Source organism: Pristiophorus japonicus, chromosome 8 (assembly GCF_044704955.1).
Source record: "Pristiophorus japonicus isolate sPriJap1 chromosome 8, sPriJap1.hap1, whole genome shotgun sequence".
In the NCBI taxonomy this organism is placed as follows: domain Eukaryota; kingdom Metazoa; phylum Chordata; class Chondrichthyes; family Pristiophoridae; genus Pristiophorus; species Pristiophorus japonicus.
This window is the reverse complement of record NC_091984.1, coordinates 179223317-179231052: the sequence shown is the minus strand read 5'-3', so window position 1 is coordinate 179231052 and position 7736 is coordinate 179223317. Positions and strand designations below refer to the sequence as shown.

The window sequence follows — 7736 nt, the reverse complement described above, 5'->3', positions numbered from 1 at the left end:
TAAATATACTGTCATTTAATTGTCGTTTACCATTTTCTGCTACGCTAATAGGTGACAATGCTGCACCACATATACCTAATACTCACTAGACTGCTAAAGTCATTTCATTTCTGAGCAGCACAGAAAAGGCAATTTTGCGGTTCTTAGGTCACATCGTTCCCAGAATAATAACAAGTTAAACCAGACAACGTGTCTCCAAACTAGCCATAATTCTTTACATAAACCCTTTCATACTTCCTCAAATGCCTTTAACTGAAACGTCCGGCTGATTAGCTTGGTCTACAGAATTCAACGAACTAATCTAAACCACGTGTTAGGTTCCATCTCAGAGAATCAATTCATAATAGGCAGATATTAGTATTTTTCATAATTTCACAACGGATGTTCTAAGCCTTCGGCCGAATCAAGCCCAATGTAACCCTGTGGTTTCTACATTCCCTCCTTTCCTGTAGTCATCTAAGCTAACCATTCCATAATAATACCCTTTAAAATACTAATCTGTTATATTATACACAATCCTCCGCTCTCCAGACCACAAGCGGGACCAATGTTTTTCAGCTACATCGCAGGGATGAACTCATCGTCAGAACATTTTACGCCTTAAAACAGGAAATATGGAAAACTATTTGATTACGTCGTTTTGCAGAATATTCTCATCGCGTTTTGTCAATTGACTTGTGAAATTTCAATGATTGCCCCTTCTTCAGTAGCGAGGATACAGAACAAAATTGGATGATTTAGGCCTATGATTTCAAAGAGTCGCAGACGTGTACTTTTGAGACGTTATCTGAACCCCCAACCCTCAGCTGTCCCATTGCGATTAAATCTTTACACCTTGCTCTGTTCTTCAATTCGACAGTGAGAATGTTACTTCTCTCAATCCTTGAAAGACACATATCGTGAAATTGTGCTGTGAAATATAACGTTGACATTTAAAGTACTGACATTTTAAATGATTAACTCTCGCATTGAAGTAGGAAGCAATGGAATTCAGTAGAGTGGTTTCGCTCTCCCGGACACACAAAGCGATTTTTTATATCTATCAAAAGTCGAAAAAACTACTGTTTCATTTGATTCATTCAGCATTGCTCCTTCCATACATGGCCATTCTGCACCTCACTCTTTCATGTGAGCATAAATAGATCTCTGAACCATTGACAAAAATCCTTTCAAAAAGCTCAGTTTTTCTCACAATGCTTAACACACTACACAATCTCTCAGCCTGTCTATCCCTCTACCTATCTAGCTCTATTTCTGAGATATCGAACCCTTCACTGCTTTCGACCTTTTCTCATTATTATAGTCGATAGGCTCCCAAACCCCAAGCCTAAAGTGACTTAATCGTTCCTCCCCATTTTACCGCATCTTTTAGTTTGCAGTATTCTATTATTCCCATGTTCTATTCTATGGCTTTAACTCGTTATTTCTCATTTTTTTCAAATGGTTGGAATTGTGCGAATGTCAGTCAGCACAGGACCTATGATCAACTTGACTAAGTGACGTGATCAAATATTTGCATGAATAATTAATATTCAATGACGTTGCGATGTTTGAAACGTCTAAGGGAGAGGCTTAGGAAGAGTCCAGAACCACATCCATCTCAGAAAACATTTTGCTTCTGACCGTCACCACAACCTTCATCATGACTGAATGGGTTCGGTTTCTCGCCGCATAGACGATCTTTCTCCACAGTAATACAGGATTTTACCTTTAATATCGCTGATTTTTACATTGCCCTGATTATTTTTGTAGTGGTTGTGTTGAACGGCTCTCAATATTCAGATTTGCACAACGTACGACTGTTGAATTACTTGAAATTTCACCAGGTACAAATGCGGATCCTGCCCTGACTCAGCCCGCGTCCATCTCAACCTCCCCGGGGAGAACCGTCAAGATAACTTGTGCCCTATAGGTAGCTGGTACACGAGCTGGTACTGGCAGAAACCCGGCAGTGCCCTGTGTTTGTTTGGAACGAAGGCTCCACTAGAAGTTCGGGAATTCCAGATCGATTTAGCAGGTCTGTGGACTCATCGCGTAACAAGATGCATTTAACCATCACTAATCCGTTGTCCGAGGGCGCCGCCGATTATTACTGTGCTATGTGGAGCGGTAATCGATTCACTTTCGGGAGAGGAACCAAGCTGAACCTTAGCAGTAAGTACATTATTCGCAGTGTGCCAGTATCAGTTTTCGATTTTTGGTTTAATTATTTTGGTCGTAGATCTCCGGGACAAAAATATAAGTCTTCGAGTCGATATGATTACAACAATTAATTTGTTTATTCGGTTTCCAACGCGCTCATCCAACTGTCGCTTAACATTTGCAACATTATGGACGACAACAAAACCATAAAACCAATTTCTTGATATACTAAATCAGTTTAGGTCAAGATTATTTATACAGAACTTATGAGTCAGCATCCAGTGATGTTTAAGATATAGCCAGGCACAAAGGGCGCCCGACTTTAGGGCAGGTGTTAAAACCTGGAGAGGGTACATGGGGCAATTTATAAAGATGGTAACACTGCTGCGAGGTTTTAGCTTGGAGAGGAGATGGGAGAAGATCTTTTCACCGAAGCTTACGGTGTGATCTGCAGGACGTGTTCATAATTTTGAGCCATTTCGTTACAGCGATTTAAAAAAAAACTATTGTCACTAATCAGTCAGTCGGTAAACAGAGGACATAAATTTAACGTCATTGCCAGGAGGACAAGGGAGTGGTTAGGATATTTTTCTTGACGGAAGCGATTGTTAGGACATGCAGTGCCCTGCCTGCAAAAGTGGAGCGAGCAAAATCCATGGTAGTGTTTAAAAAGGGAAGTAGATAAATATTTGCAAACGGGCAAAAAATATCTGGGACACGGACTAAGTGAAATACACTTACAAAGAGCTGGACGGGCACGATCGGCCTCCTTGGCTGTATAATGCCATGAGATCCGCATAGTATTTTACAATCCGCTGGATTGTCGGTAAAAGGCAAAAAGCACCAATTCAAAAATTGCACAGGATAACGTTTTAATTCCCATTAAAGTACTTTCGCAATTTAATAACCATTCTCGGATTGAGACTGCAGAAGGATGGTTTGGCGACTTACTGTAACTCTCTTCCACTTGTCTCCAATCTCAAGAAACCCGTTCAGTCATTCTCAACATTCTCAGTCCTACATTTCACATTAATCCCCGATGAAAATAGCAATCACGCTGTTGTGCTCAGTTCACATACTAATAATCTTTAACACTGATCGATTTTCTGCCTACATTAATAATCTTCAATGATTGACAGTATGTTCAATTTTGTGTGAACGTCTCGGAATACGTTATTCGATGTTTGCACCTGTCTTTGCGCTCACTGCATTTCGCTTTGCTGCTGGTTCTGTGATTCCTGTCAGCGAGAGTAGTAAGATTGCAGAAAATGCGGATACAGTGTCGACATTTTAAATTGATTATTCGGCTACTTCACGGTGAACTGGGCTAACATGAGATATAAAACAGCGAAAATTCTCAATTTCATTATAAATTGTTGCTTGGGAATTTATATCTGGAAAAATGCATTTCAAACCAATGTAAAGAGAGGTCACTGTCAAGCTCCTGGCGGGTGCACAATAATCTAAACTGTCAGTAAACCCTGCTCAATAATTCGACGGACTCCAGACATTTCAGTACTAGATAATTCGGCTATAATACGGGTGTTGCAAGGCGATTAAAGCAATTGAGATAATAGGAGTTGGTAGTTATCAGGATGACTCGCATTTGTAGCCTCCAAATTGAATGTAAAGAAAGCAAGGGAAAGTTGTAGGTTTCAGGGCGAACGTCTCAGAATCTGATATTGGTGCGGCTCGCCGCTGTGACTGGCACAGCACCTCAATAGTAGAACCATTTGCAGCGGTCGCGCTACCGATACCTAATTCTATCATTGAAACAATATTAATATTTCATCCTTTTGTCGGTGCTTTTGATTAAATAAACCAATTTACCGATAGATTGTCATTGGCAGCTGATGCGTGCAATACATGGTCGGTGCCAACTGTCATTTACAGAGACAAATCTTAAAGGATTGCGACAGACTGGCTTCAACATTCTTACTCTGGGTTATATTTCATAGTCGTGGTAATATTCTATTTATATTAAGAAAAGAAAGGACAAACTTGCATTAATACAGCACTTTTCACGACATCTCGGTTTCCCAACACGCTTTACAGCCAAAGGAATAGTTTTGAAGTGCAGTCACTTGTGGGAAACACTACAACAAATTTCCGCACAGTAACGTGCCACAAACAGCAATGTGATAATGGGACAATCTGTTCCACTGAGGTTGGATGAAGGATAAATATTGGCCGTGTCATTTTTTACATTCTTTCTTTCATATTGAGGTTATTGTTGGGTGCTATTATATAATACTGATATAATGGTTTACAATAACATAGGTTAATTTTGGGAAACTGTTTGCCTTACGTGGAAAGGTAAATTGTAGAAACTCTGACCCGCAATCTGTCTCCAAACAACGTATATCGTGTGATGGACTTACTGGGACAGCCTTTTGAAGGTTTAGACAATATAGTCATCTTCCGACAGGGGCGGGAAATTTGTCGGAACGGGCAGCCGAGTAGAGATTGTGGCAGCGATTGTGCAGAAGCCCAAAATATTAGTCCCATACAGTATTTACCACTTCCGCCAAAATTAGTGCGCAATTGGAGACATAAGCAAAGAACCGAGATTAGCAGGAAATAGATTGGAATCGAATGTTTTGAGCTAAATATTACTGCATCTTTGTAGTCAGCAATGGTTGCAATATTTACTCCAAATTTGGGTATTTTGCTTTTTACTTTCTCGTTAAATCCGTAGCTCCTGGGACGCAATGTCTGGGACAGATTGAGTTCGATCAGTACATTTCAAAGTTAGATTGGGTCCCAGTTTTATTTTTATGTTATATTTTTCTGACACGCATTCTGTCACAAATGTGAAAATATTCCTAAGGACAAGCTGAACCTCAATAGGGAAAGGAAATAGGAGAAAATTGAAACAAATATGGTGTCTTTGAGGGTTATATTCAATGACCTTGAATTGCATTTCCTTCAAATAATTTGTTATCAGTCCCTCTCTATGCAGTTAAAATATTCTCTAGTTATATAATATCAAGAACTGCCGGCCTCTGTCATTGTTGAATGGACATTGCTGAGGTTACGTTGTGTTAAATTCCTCACACATTCGTACAGTGACGCCGAATTGTAAAATGATTGAAGAAAGTAACACGTTGATTGACACATTTTGTGGCTATGAATAATGCATCCTCTTTCATTTGTTTTTACTTTGCAGGTCTGCGGGGCCCCTCGGTGTCCATCCTTCCACCTTCATCGGATCAAATAGCGGCAAAGAACACGGCGACCCTGGTGTGTTTGGTGAACGGCTTTATCCCGGCGCTGTGGAGATTGAGTGGACTGTAGATGGCAGTGTGAGAGGGAATGGCGTTGAGACCAGTCGGATCCAGCAGGAGACGGACAATACGTTCAGTGTGAGCAGTTAACTGACTCTGCCAGCCTCAGAGTGGAACTCACACGAGCTTTATTCCTGTGTGGTTAAACACGAGACTCAGGCAAACCCGCTTCATACATGCATCGCGGGATCCAGCTGTATCTGATTCAATAAACTTATGTATTGATTTTTTATGTCATTAGTAAAGTGTCTTTCAAGTAAATACATATTCGGACATTACATGTTTAATGTTAAGCAATCACTACAACAGATGTATAGTTTGTCCGCTGGAACCCGCTGGTGTGCTCACACTGAACTGTTCAAATCTTCGTCACCTTACGAATACTGTAGTGTAATAAAATTACTCTTCTATTATCTCCGTTGGAGTTAAGCTTTTATGTTCAAAATCTCTGTGCCAATTCATAGAAACTTTCTAAATGTGTGTAAACTGCGAGGTTTTATGCTTTGTAGCATTCTGTTCATCGTATGTTGAGACATTGATATCAGGCGGAATAGTGAGATTACAGAATGGGTGACTATAGTTTGATATTTCGTGAAATAATTTTTTTTTAATGGATCTGTCTGAATTTTGTCCGCTTGGGGAAGGAGCTGAACCACGTGCTCCAGTAAATCTGAGGGCAATTCCAATAAGTGCTTCTGAAGCAACTGGTTACATAAATTCAGGGAAAAATCTGTGACCGCTTACCTATTGGATACCGCGGTACAATTTCTAGCATTGGACGATTGTTTCCCAAACGATCCAATTCCTTTAATCATTGGTCAATAATCGTTATATTGAAGCAAGTTCTATTAGCAGCTCAACCCGTAATAAGTACAGATTCACCAAATCATTAATTGAAAGCAGCCCAGAAAACAGTCGGGCTTTTTAGATTCTCCTTCACACTAACCACAAACTCGGTATCCAATAAATGTACGTTCTTCTTTGTTCAGCCTGCTTTGGGAATACAGATAAATAAATCGCTCAGAATAGCAGCACACGTACTTATATTCATAAAGACAGCATACAAAGTACAGGTTTTACTTGTAGAAGAATAGAATAGAAAAATAAAAAGGTAATGTTAAATGTATATGGAGCCAAGGTTTTTGTCAAATTTGGAATACTGTGCGCATTAATATAGATTATTTGGAGATATGGGTTGGCAAGTATTTGTGAGGTAGGAGACATAGAGTTCTGTTAAAGAGGTCCCACTCCGACATCTCCGTCCTTGGCCTCTTCCACTGTTCCAATGAAGCTCAACGCAAGCTCGAGGAACAGCAATCATTTTTCGATTAGGTACTTTAGTCTTCTGGATTCAACATCGAGTTCAACAATTGAAGGCCATGACCTCTGCCCATTTCTGGCTCCCCCAACGCCCCTCACGATCCTATGTTTTTTTCTTTGTCTCCAATGGGAGCTGGTCATTATCCCGCCCTATCTAGACTAACCATTTTATGACTTCTGCCATTACCATTTCAATTCGGCCCATTGTGGCTTTTGATTCTCTAATCTCTCCTGCCTTCCACCCTATCATGACCTTCCCTTTTGTTCTTTCTTCCCCTCCCCCTTTCAGTGCTCATTATGAAGCTGTTCTTTTCGAGCATGCGCCAGTACTGACGAAGGGCCATCGACCTGAAACGTTTACTCCGTTTTTCTCTCCACAGAATTTGTCTGACCCTCTGAGATTGCCAACATTTTCTGTTTTTATTTCAGATTCCAGCATCTGCAGTATTTTGCTTTTGTGTGGTTAAAGAGATTGTTATTTTATTGGTGGCCTGCGGCAAATGGCTTTCCCTATGTTTTTGTAATTGGACCTTAGCATTTCATCATGTAAATGAATGACTTGCATGTAGCAATGTAGATTTCCATATCCAAGTTTGCTGATAACGCTAAGCTAGGAGGTACAGTATGTTTTGTGGTCGGGAGAAGGAAATTACATAGATAAATGAATTGACAAAACTATGACAGATGGTATTCAATGTCAGGAAGAGTTAGGGCATCCATTTTGAATCCTGGAAAATCAAATCAGAATATTTCCTCAATGCCGAGAGATTAGCATGTGTGGAGAAACAAATGGATTTAGGTGTCCACGTGCAAAAGTGATTCAAAGCTAATGCACAGGTAGAACAATAACCAAAAAAGCTAATGTAATTTTGAATTTTTCTCAAGGGGATTATAATTCAAAAATGCGGAAGTTAAGCTTCAGTTATGCAAAGAGTCGGGCAGGACCCATGTTGAGTAAATTGCATCGATCCTCGACAATGATATATT

At 40.0% G+C, this 7736-nt stretch overlaps 1 pseudogene; it reads left to right on the top strand.

Moving 5' to 3' along the window:
* Window positions 1-1642: 1642 nt before the first annotated feature.
* LOC139268244 (immunoglobulin lambda-1 light chain-like) lies at window positions 1643-5633 on the top strand (annotated as a pseudogene).
* Window positions 5634-7736: the final 2103 nt, after the last annotated feature.